The sequence below is a fragment of the Anabrus simplex genome, chromosome 1 (assembly GCF_040414725.1).
Source record: "Anabrus simplex isolate iqAnaSimp1 chromosome 1, ASM4041472v1, whole genome shotgun sequence".
Classification (NCBI taxonomy): domain Eukaryota; kingdom Metazoa; phylum Arthropoda; class Insecta; order Orthoptera; family Tettigoniidae; genus Anabrus; species Anabrus simplex.
The window spans coordinates 1,497,353,813-1,497,377,935 of record NC_090265.1 but is presented as its reverse complement, the minus strand read 5'-3'; the positions used below and the strand labels follow the sequence as shown (position 1 = coordinate 1,497,377,935).

Here is a 24,123-nt window from a genome sequence, read left to right as displayed (position 1 = left end):
TGCACCACATTAACTCAAATGTGTAAGAATAACTTAATATGATAAACTTTTGAAAATAAATAAATACCGTACATTTTACAAATAGTCTTACATTTCGATTCTCTGTGTTAAACCTTGTCAATTAACTACACAGGCCTTTGAGCATAACGTTCTAAAATTTCAGTTTTATTCCAGTATGGAAATACTTCGTATCTTTCGTAGTAAATGTTGGTGACCTCAAGAAATCAGAGGATAATACCTAAAAGAATTCATATAGGGCGATGCTTTCGATGCAATGTCAAATATATCTCAGTGTATAGCAAAAGAGGTCATTCTTTTGGCTCTCTATAGCCTTTTTTCTTTGCAGCGTGAACAAGTGCACTGCACTATGTCATCCACTTCCAAAGCTTCAGAAAGGTTTTTTTAAACTGGACACTTCATTTCTCACAGCGTAAAATTCATGAATCTTTCTCCTAATAGCTGCTTTTATGAAATCATCAACTGGAACTCTTTTCTTTCTTTCACCTTATTTTCCTGTTGGAGTCCTCAACTTAAGTTCACCCCTAGCCAGACTTGACAATCCCTCCTTCATTATCTTCTTCAACAGTGTTGTTCCCACTCTTGTCGCTTCTGAAACTGTCTGCACAACATTCAATTTCCAGTCGTGTCTCGCTTCATAACTTTCATATGTTCACTCACTTTATAAACAATTTCACGTGCCTGATCTCTTCAGTGGTCCTCCCAGATTTAGAAGACAGCCTAGAAGCTATACTCGTAACTTCAGTAATTTCAACTTAGCCCGCACGTAACAATGCACCGCTTGAGACACGTTTTCACTTCAGCGCTAGCCTGGCAACGGGATCTGCTGCAGGAGTGGGGGGGACGACAGCTCCCATCACTGCATGCGCAATCAATTTTCGCGCAGGGCGCTTTAAACCAAGATGGACTATAAAGAGAATTTGAGCCAATTTGGCTACTTGAGTCTTCAAGAAATAAATTAATTTTTAATTGTCCTAGACTTTGTCTTAAACATTAATTATTTTATGTTTGACAACAAAGTCTACCGACAAAAACGTCTTCCGATGGATGCCCCAGCATTGGGCATCTTAACTGAAATTTATATCTACCACATGGAAGAAACTAAAATTATTGATAAACTTGAAGGATTATACCATTGGTCTAGATTTGTAGATGACACCTTCGTAATATTAGATTAAAGAATAACTAATTATCAGACCTTTTTATATCATCTTAACTCTCTTGATTCATATGTTAAGTTCACAGTCGATTCTGAAGTTGATAACACTTTGAATTACAGTAGGACCTCGATAATTCAAAATTGGTTAATTCAAAATCTCGCCTAATTCGAAGAAGCTCTTGTTTCCAGAAACATGAGTTACGGTTTTGTATGTTATTTAAATTGTTTAATTCGAAATACGGATAATTCATAATTTGAAGAACACTGTTTGTCCCATTAATAAAATTCACGCTTTTAATTCAAAACTGCCTTTACATTAAAAAGAAAATAGTATTTTAGAGAGTAATTTAAACTCAAAATTTCTCAGCGTCATGAAAGAAGGCATCTTCCAGAATGTGCAGGGGTAGTTTACTGCACTTTCACTCATTTCAGTGTGTCTACAGTGTGCTTCATATTTGCCAATACAGTGAAATCGTAATTTTTTCGCATTCAGTGTTTTACGGAACGCCACTATCACGTAGTGCACGGAGAAGCAGAATATGCCAACACTGGCCTGCCGACAGTTGGCAAAAAAGCATGCCTCATATAGTCATATCGTATGCACCAACCAATATTGTCAATGCGGATGAAACTGCATTGTTTTTTGTTTTTATTTTAATGCCAAGCCCAAACAGACTTGTGGTTTTAAAGGAGAGAAGTGCCAGCCAGGTAATAGTACAAGGGTGGGGGTCACTGTACTGTGTTGCAATGCACACGGAAGTGAGAGGCTTCCTTTCCTCGTCATATGAAAGTTCAATAAGCCACTATGTGTTAAGGGTGTCGGGCTCTTTCCGTGCAAGTACAAGGCATCTAAAAATACAAACAGTACAGTAATCCAAGTCATAAAGCATTTCAACATGGGAGTCACCATAATTTGTCCATGTCTTTGAATCATGTTTTTTTTTTTTTTTTTTTTTTTTTTTTCATTACATGAGGTCATGTTTACCAGGGTTTTATCCAAGTGCATTATTTGAATAATGTAAATGTATCTTGTTGTTGGATACATTTCAGAAATAGTGTTCTCCATTTGAAAGGTTTAAACTGAGAATCAAGGTGATTGCATACATTAATGGCTCTCAGATTATTTTGTGACTTGGCAAGGGTTGGCATTTATGAATTACGAGAGAAGTGACATGGCGGGAAATCATACAAGGTTAGTCACTGTACTGAGCTGTAATGCAGACGGAAGAGAAAGACTTTCTCCCCTCGTCATGGGAAAGTTCAATAAGCCACGATGTTTCAAGGGCATCTGGTACTTTCCATGCAAATACAAGGCATCTAAAATGCATATAGTACAGTAATCCAATGAATACAGCACTTGCACAGGGGAGCCAGTATTCCTAGTCTTAGAATTTTTTTTTTTTTTGCATAGAATTGTTTGTCAGAATGTTATTCAAGTGCATTATTTCAATACTGTACATACATCTTGCTGGGTGGATACATTTTGGAAATATTTTTTCCATGGCATTTGAAAGGTTTAAACTGTGAATGGGTCTCAGACTATTTTGTGACGCCGCAAGGTTAGGCATTTCTGAATTACAAGTTGGCGGTTAATTCAAAATCACCTAATTCGAAGTCCGATTTTTGCGTCCCAACGACTTAGAATTAACAAGGTTTTACTGTATTTAGACTTGAAAGTTACTAGAAATAATAAAAACCCATCATTTAATATTTTTAGGAAACCAATGCAGACCATGAACATGATCAAAAATTATTCTATGTACCCGGGAGCTCATAAAAAAAAATTAAAAAAAAATAATAAAAAACAATGTTAGGTTTTGGTCCACCTAATCAATACACATCACTTTACAAGTTAAAAACTATTTAATTAGGGACATGTTTCGTCTCTATTTGAGACTTCATCACCCATAAAATCACGTGGTAGATTACAAAACTCACTGTTCAGAAATTGAAACAAATGGAAGAACCAAATGCCTTTTTAAGGATTATTTGAGAAACGCAAAATATATATACGGTATATTATATACACAAAATGACCTCATATCTTGCAAAAACTTTTGCTGTCTTCAATGTTAAAATTGAAATATAACTTTGAAATGTGATATGCCTGCCATAACGGCTCGTATGGAATACAATATCCATTGTTGTTGTCCGTATTTAAAATGGAGTCCCTTTATGAACTGTTGAGAAAACACTGGAGAACAAATATACACACATTTAATGAGGTAGTTATTTATTATTATTTACATATTTTACGCCCACATTGGAGCACTGAAATCAATACATTTGAGTTAATTTCTTCTTCTTCTTCTCCCAGAACTTTTTCATCCTCTCCGACCTGGAAGCCCTTTGTGTGTCCGATATAGTATATTGTTTCCGTTCAACTGCTTTTAGTTTGAGACTTATGCTTTTGTTCTTCAAAATCCTCTTCTCTTTTCTGTCTTTGATTTGTTGCCGAGTTATACCCAATTCTTCCAAATCGTCCTGAACTTCTTTGAACCAATTATTATTGATTTTATTCTTCAAAAAGTAATCGAATAGTTGTTTCAATATCCTGGTGTCTGCTAATCTTGCAAAATATCTTTCTGCAATGTTAAATATGTACGACCTTGCTTGAAAATGTCGCAAGCATTGTTGGAATCCAGTAGTTTCAGTGTGTTGACTGGGGAGATCAAAATTCTGGCCTCAGAAATAGGATTGGTACAAATCCACATCAGAACATTTAAAAACTTTAACTTGTAAAGAATACTTTCAAATTGAGCTATTCTGGTGTAGAAGAAATCTGAGGCCTTATGAGATCGCCTGTCGTATGGCAAAGATCGGCGCTGCATGACCACCATATTCGTGGCTTAAGAATGTTCCTTTAAAGAAAAAGAATTGTTTTAAAAAGCAAGTTTATCAAATTGGATGAAACTCCCTATAGCTGGTTTACGACTGAGTCTCGCTCTGACTTGCTTCTCGCCATGCTACTGCTATACGATGAAGTTCGTAAATTGTACTGATATGAGCCCAACATAGCACGCTGGGGTGAAATGCTGGCAACTGGGAATGAGTTAGCTGGAAAATTTATGATGTCCAATAATGGACCATTTGCATTGGTATTATAAAACAAATATTTCAGGTTCCCTATGAGAATCAACATCTATATCATTCTTTAGTACGGTTTACAGAGCATTTAATATCCCTTGTTCACCTCCAGATCTAAAAAGAGAAATTAATATATAAATAGCATATAACAACGGCTATAATAAATAATTTGTAGACAGAATTATTAATAAAATAAATAAAAAATCTGACTAGTTAAGTAAAATGGTGGTGATTATTGTTTTAAAAGGAAGTACAACTAGGCAACCATCCTCAAGTTAAGTAAAAGAACGGAAAGAAGAATAGAATAAGAAATGCGCCGTATTCACATATAATAACAGTAAAGAATAAAGTTTACGAATTTATTCGAGATACATAATTTAAGAATCGCTTTTGGGACCAACAACACGAACTCAAAATTATTTTATTTATAACACCCATATCGTTAATAATAATAATAATAATAAATTTCAAAATTCAGGTGTATACAAATTGAAATGTGCGAGTCGTTTAATTGTGTATATCAGAAAAATCAGAAGAAACTTCGTCACAAGATATCAGGAATATGCCAACAGGGTCAAGGAATACAACAGATACTCGTCCATGAGTGATCACATGACACACTGTAATCACATGTTTACAGACACAGACAATGACCTTACAATCTTGAAAACCATAAATAAAGGCCATTTATTGAACATATACGAGGAAATTTACGTTTATCTAGACCAGAGGAACAATCCGAGTAATATAAACGATCTCTCTGAGAAGTATATCATCTTATATGAGGAACTGATTAAAGTGAAGTTACAAAGAAACGTCAAACTTTAATGTGTCACACGCTCGGTGACACTCAGGTCGTTCCTCCGCCTAGAACACGCCCTCTCACTTTCCCTCCACACTCCCCGCTCAATGTAGCAACTATCGGTACTTGTTTTGAATTCAGACACTTACCTCAACAGAAGCGAGTCCTTTTTGGCGCATCAGGGCCAATAACAAGGAAGTAACAATTTAAATGATATATTATTTCATCCTCCATCTCTCTAATTTCAGACAGAACATTATTCAGTTCCACAAATAACTTTACTGCTTCGGCCCCGTGTTGACTTGAAATCCTGAAGCATTCCATCTTAAATACAATTTAACGGATGTCTATCAAAGATCTAAGGATCTTTTATCAAGAAATATTTTAAATCAAAGGTTTTTATTCACAACAATGATCATCTTACGATTTTATGAATACAACTGTTAGTTCCACAAACTTTTGATAAGAGTTTAATTAACAGTTCAATTAATTTTATTGACTATATTACTTTAAACTTTAACAAAGTTTGCTAATTTATTTTAAATGTCCTTGTGTATAAAAACTTTTTAATTTATCTGTCCAATCTAGTAATGTAATTTTTGTATCTGATATATTGTGTAATTTATTCTAGCTGATGGTTTCCCTTAGGGGAAGAAACATGTACTAGATTTCATAAATTATATATGTATTGAATAGGCGGACCATTTAAATATAATATTTAATTATTCTTAAATATTTACTACTTGATTAGTGTAAACCCGCATTTAGCAGTAGAAATGTTAAGTGCCGAAAATTATTCTCTAAGACTAATGCAATTTTATATTCGATTTAGCGTAAGGAAATGTTAAAATTCAGAAGTACTCAATCCTATTCATTATGGTTATGGGACATTAAGAACCTATGAAAACGTCATTTTTGGTAAATGATTCAAGGCAGAAGAGGAATTTAGAGCGCAGGCACTTAGGGCTAAAGTGAGATGTCAGACTTAGATGCACATAAGACCGGGCCACCATAGAAGCGAACCCCGTTTTAATGAAAATATTATGACCTTCGAAAATTCCTATATTATTATGTGCAATATCCTTTGGTTACAATGAGAACCCTTTTACTGATTCATCCATTATTATAGGCAAATTCCGGCATGTTAGTTTTCCATTTTCAATATTATTCATACACATACTCCAGCGTTTACAATGAATGCAATCGAACATCTATATTGATTCCTTGCTCATAAGAGAGCCAATACCAAGTTTTAAGAGGTGTGCAACTAAAAGAAGTTACAGAGCTTGTTACAAACAGAGGATTATGGAAGAACTTAGTTAATTCACATTTCCTCGTGTATGTGCCTTTCATTTATTTGGTTGGGTTCTGCAAATAGCATAGCTCTGTTAATCTGATGAAAATGCAAAGGAATAATTTATTATTAGGCTATTTCCAAGCATGCATTAATTATTTATTTTCAAAGAACCATCTGAGCTAAAGCTAGTTATAGTGCAATACAGGCCTCTGGCTTAGATAGAAGGGCAGTTTAGCACAAGAGTAATCTTCAGCACAAACAGTACAAAGCTGTAACTACAGCACAGTGTGTAGGTAAACAGTACAAAGCTGTAACTACAGCACAGTGTGTAGGGTAGATATGTCCTTGTTTTACTGCTGTTACTGTGTAAATAATGTGTTTTCTACTGAAACCTCAATTTAAGGTAAACCCCCATTTAAGATTAAAAAATAGGTCCCTGTAAAATGCCAAATAAGGGTTCTACTGTATTTTAGTTGAATTGCATTTAAATGGTATGATATTACAAAGCACTGTGACCATGTTCCAATTAATAAAGATCTCATATACACAATTCCATGGAAACATATTCAAACTAGGAAGAGAAATGATAGGCATTAAAAACTTTAATAACAGGCAAGCAAGTAGGTAGGTAGGTAGGTACTCCAACATGTCAAACTGGACATGAAAAAGATTTCTAAGTAAGAAGATAGATTACATTCATGCATAACTTGTGATTAACTGAGCGAGTTGGCCGTGCAGTTAGGGGCGCACAGCTGTGAGCTTTCATTCAGGAGACAGTGGGTTCGAACCTCACTGTCTGCAGCCCTGAAGATCGTTGTCCAAGGTTTCCCATTTTCAGACCAGGCAAAGGCTGTACCTTAATTAAGACCACGGCTACTTCCTTCCAACTTCTAGCCCTTTCCTATCCTATCGTCGTCATAAGACCGATCTGTGTCGGTGCGACGTAAAAGCAACTTAAAAAAAAGAAATGAATTCACCATCATAAATAATACTCATGATTAGCATGTTGTTAAATATCAAAATCCATTTATTTTTTGCTAAGGGTTTAATGTTGCACCAATACAAATAAGTCTTTGGCAACGATAGGATAGGACCGGCAAGTTGATGATAATACACAGTTTAAAAAATTCGGAGAACATGTTTTGTAACGTCTGGTATGCGAACATTTGGTACATGGGGTTCCAATGGTTGTACAGCATAACTTGAGACTTTATCTACTCGGGGTATGTCAAATCGAAGTTATACGTCAACCAGCACATCCCATAAGACATCTTAACGAGGTTCAAGTCGCAAGAGCCGTCACTTTGATCCAGGAAGGATAGACTTTTCTTCGTGTTGCTGTGGGTCTCAATGTCTTTCCGTCAGTTATTCACTGCTTGTGGAATCGCTACAATGAGACAGGCCAGGTCACAAAGAGGGTTGGTCAAGGTTGTGGATGCATGACAAACCAATAGGTTGACCGATAGCTGACCATCTGTGCACTGCAGCATTGTTCAGCAACTGCCAGGGAACTGCAACAAGATCTCAGGAGGGTCACTGCAGTCATGGTGTCTGACCAGACAGTAAGGAACAGGTTAAGAGAAGTGTCCTTACGACGAAGACGTCCTGTTCGAGTGACCCGTTTAACGCAGCAACATTGCGCAGCTCACCTTCTGTTTGCCTGTATCCACGTCAACTCGCAACTTCACCAATGGAGACCTGTGTTGTTCACAGACTAGTCCAGATTTCCCCTGACACAGCGTGATGGACGTCAACGTGTATGGAGACGCCGTAGTGAGCAGTACATGCCAGATGTTGTCCAGGAAGGCAACCGATTCATACAAGGTTCTGTGATGATGTGGGGTGGCATCAGTATTGATGGCCGTATGGATCTTGTCATCGTCTGTGGTATAATCTTACTGCTGCGGGGTACACCAAGCAGATACTGCTACAGCATGTGCTGGTTGCTGCATATGATGTTGGCCCTGAATTCGTACTCATGCACGACAATGCCAGGGCTCATGTAGCGTGCATCACCAGAGCTGTCTTACGAGAACTGGACATTCAAGAGATAGAATGGACAGCAGTGAGTCCCAACCTTAATTCCATCGAGCATGTGTGGGATAGGTTTGACAGAAGTGTTCATGGGCATCCTGTTCCATCACAGACTCTCCAAGACCTCGAACAGGCTCTCATTGAGGAATGGGACCCGATACCGCAACGTGACCTACGTCGACTTATACGGAGCATGCCACGTAGGTGCCAAGTTGTGATAAATGCTCGTAGAGGATATACACCATACTGAAGCTCTCCAACTGTGATAAAAATCCACCCTGGAGGACTGTTATCACTTTGTTTTCACCCCTATTTGGACATTTCCATTTGTGTTCTGAAAATGAATGCAAATCCATCGATGTTCTTTCGTATACTTCAATGGTAAAGAATAAAGGTTTAGTTGGTAATATACCTGCATGTGAGGTATTGTTTTGTGGACTATGGCATATGTTCATAAACATGTTCCTCTAATTTTTTTTGAACTGTGTAATAATGTTATTAGTTTTAATGTCCCACTAACTACTTCTGACAGTTTTCATACACACCGAGGTGCCAGAATTTAGTCCTGTAGGATTTCTTTCATGTGCCAGTAAATCTACTAACACAAGGCTGACGTATTTGAGCACCTTCAAATACCACCAGACTGAGCCAGGTTGGGGTCAGAAGGCGAGTGCCTCAATAGTCTGAGCCACTCAGCCTAACAGGACTGGGAAGTAAGCGACTGCAACCTTAATTAAGGTATAGACCCAGTATTTGCCTGGTGTGAAAATGGGAAACCTGGAGAACCATCTTCTGGGTTGCCAATGATGGGCTTCAAATCCGCCTTCTCCTGAATTAATAACATTTATATTTCCTAAAATGGTCTACCTCACAGGATTTCAGTTAACTTTATATCAGCATAGTAGAGTGGTTTAGGTATATTGGGGAAGTGAATCCCCAAGGTAGATACTGCAGGGTGAGTTGCTCAGGCGGTGCTGGAGAGTGGTGGAACGCTGGCCCTCTGAGCTCAAGTTGGCAGCTTTGATCCCGGCTCAGTCCAGTGGTATTTGAAGGAGCTGAAGTACGTCAGCCTCATTTCGATATATTTACTGGCAAGTAAAAAAATTCTTGCACGACAACATTCTGGCACCTTGACATCTCCAAAAACTGAAAAAACTAGTAAGTGGGACTTAAAACCAGTAGCATTATTATTCAAGTAGATGCCTCTGAATTATCAACATACTCCATTGCCCTATTACCGAAGTCCATAGATTATGTGCATCATCTGCAGATAATGAACATACAGAGCTGCTGTAATTGCAGAAATAGTCTGACTCCTGAGCTGAATGGTCAGTGTACTGGCTTTCTGCTCAGAGAACCCTGGGTTCAATTCCCAACCAGACCAGGATTATTCTGTTAGAAATTGCTAGGTGGGCAATTCCATCGTGGAAATTATCTCCTGTATGCAGTTACCAGATATTGTCTCTACGAAGGGTCTTCTGATAAATTTTACCTGCATACACCCCAGTGTTGGTGGGTAGGGCCTGACATATCCCACTCCGAGTAGAGTCACACCTAAGATAAAATGCTGGTTTTATAGAGCAAATGCCTGAACAGCCTTGACTAGTTAATACGGATTGGTCTCAGGCCAAAAAACTTCATTTAATGCAAGTGTAGTGCCAAAACCAAATAACTGGGAAAAAGGCCAGGGTAAAGAACAGTTTATCACTGGAGAAATAGTTGAACAAGACAATTTCAATTTTGGGTGCAACATTCTTAACTGGCCCGAGAACCAAAAAAATCATCATTTAACCTGACTCAAGTGTCTGACCAAGTTTACAGAATTGAGGGTTACGCGAAATAAAATTCTGCAAATAATGTTTAAAACAATAAATAGGTATTTGTAAGAAAAATAGACATCTGCACTCCCAAAAATAGCCAGTTATAGGTATATTTATGTAAAAGATTCCAAATGGTGAAAAATATGAAAGAAGTGAAAAGTGGAGGAAACATGATGGAAATGGGAATGAAGGTGGAGATGATGCTCTCTGCAGCTGTGATTTTAGTACTGCTATGTATCGGGGGTGTGGAATTGAACCCCGGGTTGATTTTGAGTGGAAGCATGGGCTGGGAAGAAGTGGAAGTAATTAGGAAGGTGGTAAAAGAGTTGGTAGAAGAAGTTGGCCAGGTCGAGCAAATTAAAAATATGATGCAGGAGCAATCGAAGGAGCGCGAGGATATGAAGAAATGGCTACAGGATAAAGCAGACAACACAACAGCAAAGGTGAGACGGGGAATAAATTGCAGTTCTGAGAGAGAATCAGAAGTTTAGAAAAGGAGGTGGTCGGATTGAAGAAAGAGACTGTAGCCTACGGCCAAGAGAGGATGAAAAAATGTTTATTCTTATATGGGGTGCAGGAAGAAGGAGTAGAAACGAAGATAGTGACTATATATATAAAGTTATGGAAGTCATACAAAATAAGATGAAGATTAATTTTAATGAGGCGGACATTGGCGATGTGGAAAGAATATGTAGAGCGAAGGGTAACAGACCAATAAAAGTCCAACTCATATCTACCCTAATGTCGGAGATAATATTAAGAAACTCGAGCATTCTTCAAGAGAAAAAATCTGGATTAAGAGAGACTTGGGAAGAGAAGATAGCGAGAATCTGAGAATACTGAGGAAACATCAGGGAAGAGCAAGATCACAGGCGTTGAAGGCGCATCTAAGTGAGCAGCAGCTGGTTGTTTCCAACAGAAAATGAAGGAGATTTTGGACCATAGGAGATCTGAAAGCCATGGAAGATGAGCTCAAGAATGAAGAGGACCTGGGTTCAAAGGAAGACGGAAGGCAGGCTGCTGTTCAAGAGGAGCAAAGGATAGAGGTAAGAACTGAAACTAATGAAGAGGCAAGTGCGAGAGGTAGTATGGGGGTAAGCCAAAGGAAACTGGAGGTGGTGAGTGATGCCCAAGAAAAACCTAAGCATAGCCCAGGAGAGATGGGTATAATAAAGAAGGAAGTCTATCGAGGGATGACAGGCAGGGGAAAGGCAATTTCATGAAGGGGAGAAGTAGAAGCTTAAAAGATTTGTGGGGGAAGAAAAACAAGTGTACAGAGGAAAAAGATAGGATAGATCACCAGAAATTGTCAAATTATGAAGGGAGATAGATAGAAAAGGAGAGGGCGATGGTGACAAGGAGTAAAAATAAAGAATGGTGGAATTTGTAAATATTGAAGGTTTATTAAGTAAAATGAGTAATACCGAGGTGATAAAGGTGGTTGGAAGTTTCAATATCATTGCTCTATTGGAGACTTGGTTACCAATAGGAAAAGAAATAACCTGGGGTGGTTGTATTGACAAATGCAAATCAATAAAGAAAAAAAGTAATAAAGGTCAAACGCCAGGGGGAATAGTGGTGCTGAACAAAGAAGAAATCGAGGAACTAGTAGAAGAAGTTGGGGGTGAAATGGAAGGAGTTGTCTGTTTGAGAATGAACTTAGGGGGAGACAAGGGTAGAGAAAGAAAGGTATGTATTACATATGCGTACTGCCACCCCAAGGGATCTCCATATGCTAACAATTTCTTCGAAGAGCTACTTTTAGCAACCAGTATTATAACGAGGAAGTATGAAGAGGACGGAGTGATATTACTTGGTGACTGGAATGCTAGAATAGGGGAGCAAAGAAGATGAGACAGTCAGAAGGGTAGAAAGGAAAAGTAAAGATAATTAAATAGTTATGGAGGAAGGCTCCTGGAATTTTGTGAGGCAGGAAAATTCTATATTCTAAATGGTTTTTGGGAGGGGGACCGAGAAGGTAAATTGACATACATTATGGCACAAGGGAGAAGTGCGATTGACTTAGTAATGTGTATGGAAGATATGCTAGAAAAAATCGTAAGGATGATCGAAGATTGGATCGAATCACACCATGCGCCAGTAGAGGTGTGGCTTGAAAGAAAGGGAGGGAGTCAAAATGAGGGCAGTAGAGCGGGGTAAGAGATATAATAAATATGGATGGGCGGAGAATTCACAAAGAGAACTTGAGGGCCTTATGAAAAATGAGACAGATTTAATCAGATGTGGATGGGAAGTAGCCCTGAAGGAAAATAATATTGACAGAGACTTGGACCTAATTGAATACCCTATAAGGAGGGTGGCAAGGACAAAAAAGAAGTAACTGTAGAGGGAGTGGATAGTACAATAAGGAATGTGAGGTATTACGGTGTGCAGTAATGAAGGCGTTGAAAAAATATAGATTAAGTGAAGGTAAGGATGAAAGAGAAACTTTCTGTAGATTAAGAAAGGAGTATTAAAAAAAAGTTAAATCACCGAGAGGAAAAAGGCATGGTTAGTGGAACATGTGGAATTAATTAATAAAGAATGCAGGTTAAATCAGGGGGAGAGAGTATGGGAAAGAATACATAAAATTAATAAAGGAGGGAATAGGGTGGTCCAAGCTAGGATTGATTATGACCAGTGGGTGATATACTTCAGTGGTTTATTAGGGGGAAAGGACTGTTGGAAGTTGGGAGAGGGGACAAAGAGTGCAGGGCGAAACCTAGAGGTTAGTATATATGAACTCGACAAAGATATTGCCGTAGAGGAAGTCCAGGATGTATTAGACAAACTAAAGAGTAAATCAGTAGGGGGAATCAATGGCATAAATAACTTGGTATGGAAAGAATTGGTAAATACAGACATGAGGGAGGGAATAACAAAATTGTTTAACAGGGTATCCAATGGTGGTAAAATACCCGAAGAGTGGGAAGGAGGGATCATTTGCCCAATATACAAAAAGAAAGGAAACAAAAACTTGCCGGGCAACTACTGAGGGATAACGCTACTTGACTCGCTGAGTAAGATTTACACAAGGGTTTTGGCAAATAGGTTAATGACTTGGACAGAAGAACATTCAATAATATCAATGCTACAGGGAGGTTTTCAAAAAGGAAGAAGGACTTCAGATAACATCATGATGGTGGAGATAATAATAGACTTAAGTAGGGAAAAAGGCTGTGTGTACTTGGTGGCCATACATTTTGAAAAAACATTTGATACGGTCAGTAGGGAAGCACTGTTTGAGAAATTAAGCAGGTTGGGAGCCTCCAAGAAGATGATAGGGCGATCGAGGCGATATACCGAAAGGTATATTGTTGTATCAAGATAGAAAAAAATGTAATCAGTGAGCCTATAGAGTGTAAGATCGGGTTGAAACAAGGATGTAAACTTTCGCCGCTGTTATTTATAAATGACGTTTTGGAAGGGCACGGGGGAACAAAATGGGCAGTACGGATAGTACAAAAGCTAGAGATCCCAGGAATGATATTCGCAGATGACGTCATTCTTAAGGCCTTAACAGGGTGGGGTCTACAAAATGTTTGAAAAAGTTGGAGTTCGCGGGGAAGTGGGCTTTAAAAATTATTCAAAAGAAATAAGGAGAGGAATTGGATACTATAGGGGGAAAGAATAGAAGAAGTAGATAAAATAGAGTACTTAGGAATGCTGATAAACCGAGCTCGATAGCTGCAGTCGCTTAAGTGCGGCCAGTATTCGGGAGATAGTAGGTTCAAACCCCACTGTCGGCAGCCCTGAAGATGGTTTTCTGTGGTTTCCCATTTTCACACCAGAAGAAAAAAAATAAAGCTGTTAAATAGAAGAGGAGGGTGGGAAGACCATATTAACCCTTGTCACTCGAATTATTTGTAAGTCCTGATTTCTCCCAACTCGTATTTTATTTCTGTTTTCATTTCGGCAAATTTGTTTGTCTCATGGACAATAGACGTTATCAACTGATCAGTAAAAAATAGCTACCAGTACTCTAGTTCTATTTTAGGCCTATTGCCACAATTCATGAATCATCATGAATCACTGACTAATCTGTAAGGAATTTTGGCTAATCCTGCATCACCCATTCTCCGCTATCTCCAAGGTATGCTTGAAGTCAACACGGTATGACTGGGACTGGGATGAATCACAATACTATCACATCCTCCATGAATTCTTGCGACGCTGATATCAATATCGTCATTTGAATCACTAATGGATATATCACTTTCATGGCCAGATTCAAAATTTTTAACACTTTCATAGTCACTATCATCAAAATCAGCCGAAAGAGACTCAAGAATCTCTGCTTCGGTCAGACTGTGCGCCGCCATGTTGCTTCACGCGACTGCTTTCCATTGTCAAGTAATCGGAGCAATTTTGCCAAGCAAAGAGAAACTAAAACACACCTATTCGGTTTCTTTAGGATTCTGGAAGGGTCCAGCACTTATGAAACGAAGCACAAAAGCCCTTGCATCCTAGGTAACCTAGCAACGAACGGCGAAACATTGTGTCGACTCACGGTCAACACACGAGCTATAACGCTAAATGACGGCTGTCGACCTCAGGTCGACACACGAGCGGAAACGGTTAAGAGGGAAAATGGGGAGGTGTCACAGCACTATCTACGGTTAAAATATTAGTGGCAAAATTCCCGGAGATAGATAAGATTCTGAGATTAGTATTAAAGACATTGGTGTTAAGTAGAGCATTATATGGGGCGGAATTATGGGGACTCGATCGGAAAAAGGACACATTAAACGAAACTATTTGTAAATTTAGCAAGATTATTATGGGTCTACCTCAGTGTAGAGCGAATATGGGGGCGTTGCTATTATGTGGAGAATACATAGAAGTAGTGTGTGTCACAAGAGTGTTGAACTACTTGGATGGGACTGAAATGGGGGGAAGGTGGCAGTGTGGTACAGGAGGCACATAAACAACAAGAAAAATTTATGTATATAGAGAGTTGGCTGGCAAAAATCAAAAACTATCTTGAAAATGTAGGAATGAGTAATGTCTGGTTTGAGACATGGAAAGGGAAAGGAAGCAGCAGTCATAGAGCGCTCTTAGCTAGAATAAGGGATATAAAAAAGCAAAGGTGTTTGGAAGAATGTAAGAAAAGAGCTTTTCTGAGTTTATTTTATGAGGTAGTCCAGGTCTCCAATGTTAGCATAAGATTTGGAGATAGGAGGTGGAGAAGAGGTTTAACTTGATGGCTCTTGGGGTTACACAAGAATAAGGGTTGGATCAGGAGGAAAGATAATACACTATGCATTCTATGCTGGAACAGGTGACTTACACTTAGTAGCAGAGTGTGTAGAAACAGGGAAGCTAAGGAAAAAGTTCCTGAGTGATAAACAACAAGAAATGTGTAGAATTGGTGATAAACTAAAAGTTATTGCATGGATCTCCAAAGAATGGAACATCAAGGGTAATCTGAATTTATTCCTAAGTGCCGTGAAGAAACTATGTGAAAGAGAAGTGAGAGCAGCATGTGGTGGTGAGATAAGAAATAGTATGTAAACACACAAGTGGAAAGGAATTTAAATGGTAATGAGGACGGTCCTGAGACAGCAGAAAAGTCAGTGCACTCAGCAGAAAGTGTGATGTCAGAGTTCGCTAGGAAGGGTATTGCAATACCAGACTTGCCAACTCAGGCAAGGAAAATGTGGGTCAATGCCAGGTGCCGCAGTAGCCGTTCACCTTAGTTTATCTTTACCTCTTCATGTTATGTAACCTTCTTAGTAGTTCAAAATCCTTATAGTATCGTGAGTAGCCTCGCGATTCCTGGCAATCGTCAAACATCTGGTAATCACCAGATTCCTACACACGGTGATCATTGCGTAGAGGGCCCACTATCCCTATTACAGTTTAATCTTTTATCAATTGCCAGGCTCCTTCCAGCAGTTATCACTGCACGAGGGAGCTATTATCTTTATTATTACAAATTATTATTATTATCATCGTGAGGCCTCGCAATTCTATGGCAATCGCCGAATACAACAGGCTCCACCGGGCAGTGATCACTGCGTGGAGGGCCCGCTATATCATAGCTTCTTCATTACTTATAACTGTAGATTAGATTTATTCCCAGGGCTAACGGCTCTCCGGAAGCGAGTTGACCATGGGCCATTTGTTTCCAAATCCTATATTGTTTTGTTTAATTGAATTATTATTTTGTCATTGTTCTTAAGCAGGGGAGTTTGTACATTCTGTATTTGCTTAGGCTATTATGGATTTGAACACTGTATTGGGCGAAGGCCTGTAAGGTTCAATAAATCCTACTACTACTACTAGTTAATGGGATGTAAAACCGAAAATATTTTTATTATTAATACTGAGGGCTGAGTGTAGATCCGATCATAACTTGGTATTGGTTCCAATTAAACAAAGAATATGTATTTTTTTTTTTAAAGGAAACTGAATAGTGGAAGCAGTGTTGCAGCAGAAAAACTTGAAGTGATACGATACAGCTCAAGATTTGAAGTTGTAACTCTCAAACTATTTCCAAGCACTGGAAGACATAAATGATGACATAGAAAGAACAGGAGTAAAAAAGAAAATGGGTATAATTTAGGAATACGCTACAGGAATTTGCACAGGAAGTGTGTAGACAGCAAGCAAGAAGAAATGAAAAACCATGATTTGTTAATGATTGTAGCAATGAGAAGAAGAGGCAAAAGGCTCATTGTTAGAAAAATTAGATGTTGCGACCAAAGGAAACCAAATCGCAATGAGTATAACTTAATCTTGAAAAAAAAAAAAAAAAAAAAAAAAAAAGCAAGTGGATAGACAAATTGCTAGGAAATAAGAAGAGCGTACTGCAAACAATTCAAGAGATTCTTCAGGAAGGGTTACAGACCAAATTCAATAAGAGTCGAAGACAAAGATGGGGAAAGAGTTGTGTAAAACAACCAAGGACTACAGATCTGGCAGGACTATTTCTGTGAGCTTCTTAATGGAAAAGTGAGTGATGGCCAGGGTGAATGCATCATCAATCCATCATCTTCATATCCCATTTCCAGCTTCCCAGGTCTGGTTGTGAATCAAGGACCTCCATCGCTGCTTGTCTCTCCACCACTCTTCTCCTTTTTTAAGTACATCTTCTGGTTTTCCTCCCCTCTTCTCTATGCACTCCTATACTGAATCTGTCCACCTCCTTCGGGGTCTTCCTCGTGGTCTCTTTCCTGTTAACTTCTCTGAAGCTTTTTTTGGCACACTCTCTTCGCCCATTCTCATCATATGCCCATACTACTTTAGCTTTGTTGTTTTTATCCTGTCTTAAAGTTTCAAGATTCCTGTCCTTTTCCTTATCTTTTCATTTCTAATTCTATCCTTTCTGATCTTGCCCTAAATACCTCTTAGGAATTTCATCTCCGCTGCCTGTTTTCTTCTCTGCTCTCGTTTTGTTGTAGTCATCAATCCACATAACCCTTAATCACACACCCACCTCTACAAGAGGTAAGAATAAGAAAGACTATATAAGAATTCAAGGACAATAAAACTCCAGGAGAACATGAGATAACAGCAGAAGTTTTTAAGGCACATGGGAGGAAACTTAGCAATATAGTGCATAAACTAATTATTGAAATCTTGGAGAAAGAAGTGGTACCTCAGGATTTGAACCAAGTTATTGTTATATCCATACATAAAAAGGTGACAGACAAGAATGCAGCATTTATAAGGGCATATTGCTATTGAATACCTCCTGTAAGGCCTTTATTCTTTCTTAGAAAGCTATGCAGAAACAACTATAAGAGAACACCAGGCAGGTTTCACCAAAAGAATACAACAGATGAGATATTTATTCTCAGTCATTGGTAAAGTATTGGGAATATAACAAAGAATGTTAGCTTAAACAGTGAGAAAGTAAGTCACAAACAGCTAGATTTCAGGACAGAAGTTTCAAGTTTTAAAAACAGAGACACCAACCCCACTGTCGGCAGCCCTGAAGATGGTTTTCTGTGGTTTCCCATTTTCACATCAGGCAAATGCTGGGGCTGTACCTTAATCAAGGCCACGGCCACTTCCTTCCCACTCTTAGGCCTTTCCTATCCCATTGTTGCCCACTCCTAGGCCTGTCTGTGTTGGTAAAACATAAAGCAAGTTGCAAAAAAAACAATATAGTCCAGAAAATTGATTTATTTTAATAATCATTTTCTTTTGCTAACTGCTGAAAATAAAATATCAATGATTTGTACTATGAATAATTATATGACACACTTTAGCCCTGGCACAAAAGAATTATCTTCAGGTTTTTCAGTAAACACAAGTATAAGACAAGGTGATGGTATGTCACCTCTGCTCTTGAAGACGGCAATGGAAGAAGTGGGCAGCACATCAGAAACTCAAACATTGGGATCAAGGTAGGAACTCGCTTTTGTTAAGAACTTAACAATTATTGCTGAAGAATTAGACAAGCCAAAGTTATTAGCAACAAAAATAAATTATATAAGAAAATTCATATGAGAATTGGTAGAAGAGAAGTCTATCAACAGCAGAGCAGATAGAATGTACTAGGCATTGGAAACTACAACCTCCAAAATGTAGATGAATTTACGTGCCTTGGGGTATAGATATCAAGTAAAAACACAAGAATCGAGATAATGAACAGATCACAAGTCTCCATACTTCTAAGAAGCTTATGGGATACAATCTGTCTCACCACACAAAATATACATACATGTCAGTACCAACATATGGAGTAGAGCACTAGATTTTGAAGAAAACAGTGCACTGGTTCCTACCCTTAACTTGCAGAGCCCTTTTTAGAATAAATTTTTATGGCAGAGCTCCTTAAGCCTACTTTATATCTTACAAAGTAACAGTGTTCAGGAGTAACGGATAGATGGAAGTAAATAAATATCTAAAGAATTGCATAATGTTCATGTAGTGAAATTGTATTTTCAAAACTGAAATTTACCATAATATCTCAATTGGGGAAGTCTGTGAATATCTTGAGCTCTGGCAAAAATGGGGTTGATCTGCGAATACAGGAACTCACCAAGAGAGTTCTCCTAACCTCCATCACCTCAGTTCTCCACCTTCCGACCTATACGAGGAGCCCCTGTTAAGTCTAACAACTCAGTAGAATGTTGGATAAGCAACCCCAGTGTAAAAATGAGGTGTTGAGCGAAGAGAAATTGGAGCTGCAGCTGGGAAAGCTAGCAATCGTGGATAAGGAAATCAGTGGTCATAATATATTGAATTTCAATAGGGTCAATATGAAAATAGTCACTTGTAATCTTTATCCTTGTAACCAACAATCTTTACATACTGCTGATTGAATACTTCTGTCTATTGTAAATCCTCTCGTATACCTTCCTCATGTTCATTAACCCAATCCCGTACAAAGATGGATCTGTCCGTCATGTTTACCAACGCTATCTTTTGTTTCTCAACTCCGTATTACTAGAAGAGCTTTGTTATAGATGACATAATGTTTAACATATGCAATTTCCTTGGAATATTTGCAATGAAAATAATAGGAGTGAGTGGAATATCTTATATCTAGACCTGGGATTTTAAGACAAATGCCTATTTCGTTCCTTACGAAATAACATGATTTTTGTTAAATATGTTGACATTTCATGATAAATCCCTTACATTAATAGAGTTTTATAGTGCCCTAAAATGCCTATTTGGACCTTTAGAGCCTATTTTACTATTTTAGTGCCTAAAATGCCTATTTTCTACATTTAAAATAAAATTCAACTTCTGTAATTTTTACAATCACACACTGGACATCCCTAGAACGAGCAGAACAGCAGAGGGTGGGTTTTTCACAGAAATGTGTTCTTCCCAGACAACTGTCATCAAAGGAATGCTGAGTGAACGGTGGAGGTGGAGGATTAGCTCAGAAGAACAACGAGCAGGTAGTAAAGGACGTACTGTGTCGAGTGACGGGGTGAGGGGGAGGACTATCTGGGAAGAACAAGGAGCGGGTAGTAAGAAGGGACATACTGTGTCAAGTCACCAGTGAAGGAACATCTGTTTCAGTGAATATAGTTCATCATTCCTAAAACGAAATCATCTAAGAGTGCGCTTATACAACAATGGCTTGTACAATTTCCAGGGATGACTTTTGATGGCAAGATTATTTTCTGCCAGTACTGCAATAAACGGGTATGTGCATATATCTTAAATTTCATATTAATCTAAAACTAAGGTTTTGATATTGGGTCTTCTAATTAATTGTAGAGACGTAGCCCATGCGACCTGGGTTTGATTTCCAGTATCGGCAGTAATTTAGAAATCTGTGAGCTCTGGAACGGTGTTGACCCAGCATCGTGAGGACAACTGAGAAGCTACAGTGAGCAGGTTCACGGAGGCAAGGCAATACGGCTGAGGGATGTATCGTGCTGACCACACGCCACCCAATATCTGCAGGCCATGAGCTGGGCAGCAACCGTTATTGAAAGCCAAGGCCCTTCGGGGACTGTAGTGTTCTTGTTCTTAATGAACTTTCGAGTAATAATGGCTTAATTTAAATAGTTCAAAATTACACATTTTATTCAATAGCTCACCTTTTCTATTCATCATCTTAGTTTCTAATTGACATAACTTTATTGTGTTTTAGATTTCACATGAGAAAAAATGCCACCTTCAGCAGCATGCAGATACTGTCAGTCACAAAGCGAAAGCAGCCATGAAAAGTAACATTAGACAGACTCTGCTCACACAAACTATATCTCCTACAACCCATAATGGTTTCTATGCTGATATGTTTAGAGCCCTAGTTGCAGCAAATATCCCCTGGAATGCTGTGCATAATCCTGTTTTCAGAGATTTTTTACAGAAATACACCAAGCAGCACATCCCATCAGCACCTACATTAAAGAAAGCTACTTAGATATTTGTTACAATGGGGTAATTTTGTCAATCAGGGAGGATATTGGGGAGTCTTGCATATGGTTGTGTGTGCACGAAACCACCGACTCTATGGGCAGGTACATTGCTAACCTTATAGTAGGAAAACTGAAACCCAATCAGGCATCTACCGCTCACCTTCTTTGCTCTCAACAGCTTGAGAAAGTCAATAGTCAAAGCATTGCATACTTCATCAACAAGGGGATGCAATTGTTGTATCCTGAGAGTGTTGATGATTATAAAGTCCTTCTCCTTGTCTCTGATGCTGCTTCCTACAAGATTGCCACTGCACCTCTGCTGAAAACTTTCTATTCTTCTTTAATTCATGTTACTTGCATGGCCCATGCCTTTCATAGACTCGCAGAAACAGTTAGGGCCGAGTTTCCTTCAGTAAATACTCTTATTTCAACAATGAAGAAAGTGTTCTGTAAGGTTCCATCAAGAATAGCCATGTTTCGAGAGAAACTCCCCTCCATTTCCCTTCCACCACAGCCAATCATCACCCGTTGGGGTTCCTGGATGGAGCTGCCGTGTATTATGCAGAACATCTTGAGGAAATCATGACTGTGATAGGCAATTTGCCTTTAGCGGACAATTCTGCATGTGTGTCGTCTGTCAAAGAGCTGTTAAATGATTGTTCCAGTGTTCAGAGAGACATTGCGTATATTCAGGCAAATTTTTCATTTCTTCCAGTCATTACAAAAATGGAGGAAAAAGGAAACAGTCTCAAACAGCAATTTTCTCTATTTGAGGAAGCTGAGAATAACATACAATGTGCTAGGGGAAAGGTAGGAGATAAAATAAGAGACAAGTGGTCTAGTGTACTGCAGAAGAACCCAGGTTATTCAGTGCTGAAAAGGGTACACCAAGTAATGGATGGGGAAAAGGTAGACTTACCAAGTGAAATTGAATTGAAAAATGTAGGTAAATTTCCCTACGCCCCTCTAACATCTGTGAGTATGGAGCGCTCTTTTTCTGATTTCAAAATGATTTTAACAGACAAAAGACACCGCCTTACTGTGGAAAATTTGCAGAAGATTATTGTTATGTACTGTAAAGCAAACTACGAATGAAAGTACTGTAGGAATGTTCCTCACAAATAATAAACACATACTCCATTCGCGTTTACACCGTTACTGATTGCCTACAGTGCTGTAATTGTGTACAGTGATTTTAGTATTAAGGTTTTAGATCAGTACTGATAATGATATATCATATAATCCATAATTTTTTTGACACATAACTTTTTATATTGTTTTTTATTCTGTCCTAATTTTGCAGTTATTTCGGTTAAGAATAGGGATACCACGTTTGTTAAAGTAAAAGAGTATCACGTTACAGTTTAAGTGTACATTGTAATATTTTAAAGTCTATTTTCTGCCTATCCACACATTAAAAAAACATTTAAGTGCCTATTTTCTCTTTTAAAAGCCTATTTACTTGTTTTAAAAGCCTATTTTAGGCGCCTAAAACTAATATTTTTAGAGCCTAAAATCCCAGGTCTACTTATATCTAAACAACCGTGGTTTTGACGCATGTCTATCAAGATGGCAGCTTCCGAGCAAACCAAAGAACAAGAGATACTAAAGTTTTTAGAAGAAACTCCAGATAAAGTTTAGGTTGAAAATGACAGCAATTCCTTCGACAGTGATGAATTTGTTAGTGACAATGAAAAAAAATACAGTTTTATTGGTAAGAAAGCTGCTGAATGTTAGGCTTGCTCCTGATGTATCACCAACTGTTTCTGGTTTTATTTCAGATGAAAGTAAGTGGAAATGGGACCAATGAGTAAATCTCCGCAGCATGATACTTTCAGTGTTATTGGTGAAATTGATGTCGTAATTCACAGACAGTTAGAAGCTGCTAGTGAATTACAAGTTGTGAATGCATTCCTGACTGAACCGTTCTGGGAGCAAGTAACTAGGGAAACCAATGCTGATACTAATTTATTTTTGGAATCAGCTGCCAAAGATACCAGGTAAAACACCACTAAGACTTCAGGGAAAGCAGTGAAAACATTTTCCATCCAAAATACCCCCAGCTTTAATGGAAAACATTGCATCCAAAAAATGCAAAGTCTGTACTGTCCGAGAGAATAAATCGTCTTTTGAATGCCATAAATGCAAGTTGTCCCTACATGTGTAGAACTGTTTTATGATATTCCATACAGTAAAAGACTTTTCAAAGTAAACCTGGGAAGAGGGTACACCTTTCCAGTTGTTATTTTGTTTCAAATATGTTCCAATTCATTGTATATAGCTGCTGTAATTGCATTCAAAAACTGGTACTGTAAGTCACGAACATATTTCAACAAATCATACTTGAATGGATTAATGATTTCTGTAATGTCCTTCTTGGAACCTATGAAATAACAAGTTGGCCAATAGAAAACTTAGGATCGTATTTGAAGACATTACTTTCCTACACCGTGTGCTCAAAATATCTTGGGGTTAAACATGATACAACTGACAAGTACAGGCGACATCTTAAAACAACTGCAAAGATCTGAACTAAAAACAACATTTTGCAAAAACTCTGTGGTTCAACTTGGGATTCCAGAGCTTCAACAATCAGGACTTCTACTCTTGGTTTAGTCTACCCTGTGGCAGAATACTGCACTCCGATTTTACTGAAGTGTTCAATCAAATTTAGCACATTATAAGAGGAATGATCAGACCTACTCCAACTTTCTGGTTACCTATTCTCAGCCACATACCTCCTCCATTCGTATGATAAGCAAGGCTCCTTCTGTCAACAGAAACAGGCTTCATTCCCATCATCCTCACCTCAGAAATGGAAGTGCGCTTGTTGAACACACACATATAATGTCAATGACCGATGGAAGAAAATATTGTAAACCACTGCAACACCCCAACAGCTTAAAAACCACCAGGATTTGGTTTAAATCAAAGAACACTGTCTGCTCTCAATAGGATAAGGACCAACTGTGGCAGGTGTGTGGACTTGTTGCATAAATGGAGCGGAATATCCTCTCCAAACTGCAATTGCGGTGCAGAAAAATAAACAGTCCAGCATATATAGTAGT

General features: G+C 38.3%; 1 protein-coding gene across 1 annotated transcript in view; it reads right to left on the bottom strand.

Moving 5' to 3' along the window:
- The window catches only part of LOC136858442 (uncharacterized), a 257,510-nt gene that overhangs the window by 9,886 nt on the left and 223,501 nt on the right, over positions 1–24,123 (bottom strand). The gene's annotated exons all lie outside the window — the stretch shown is intronic.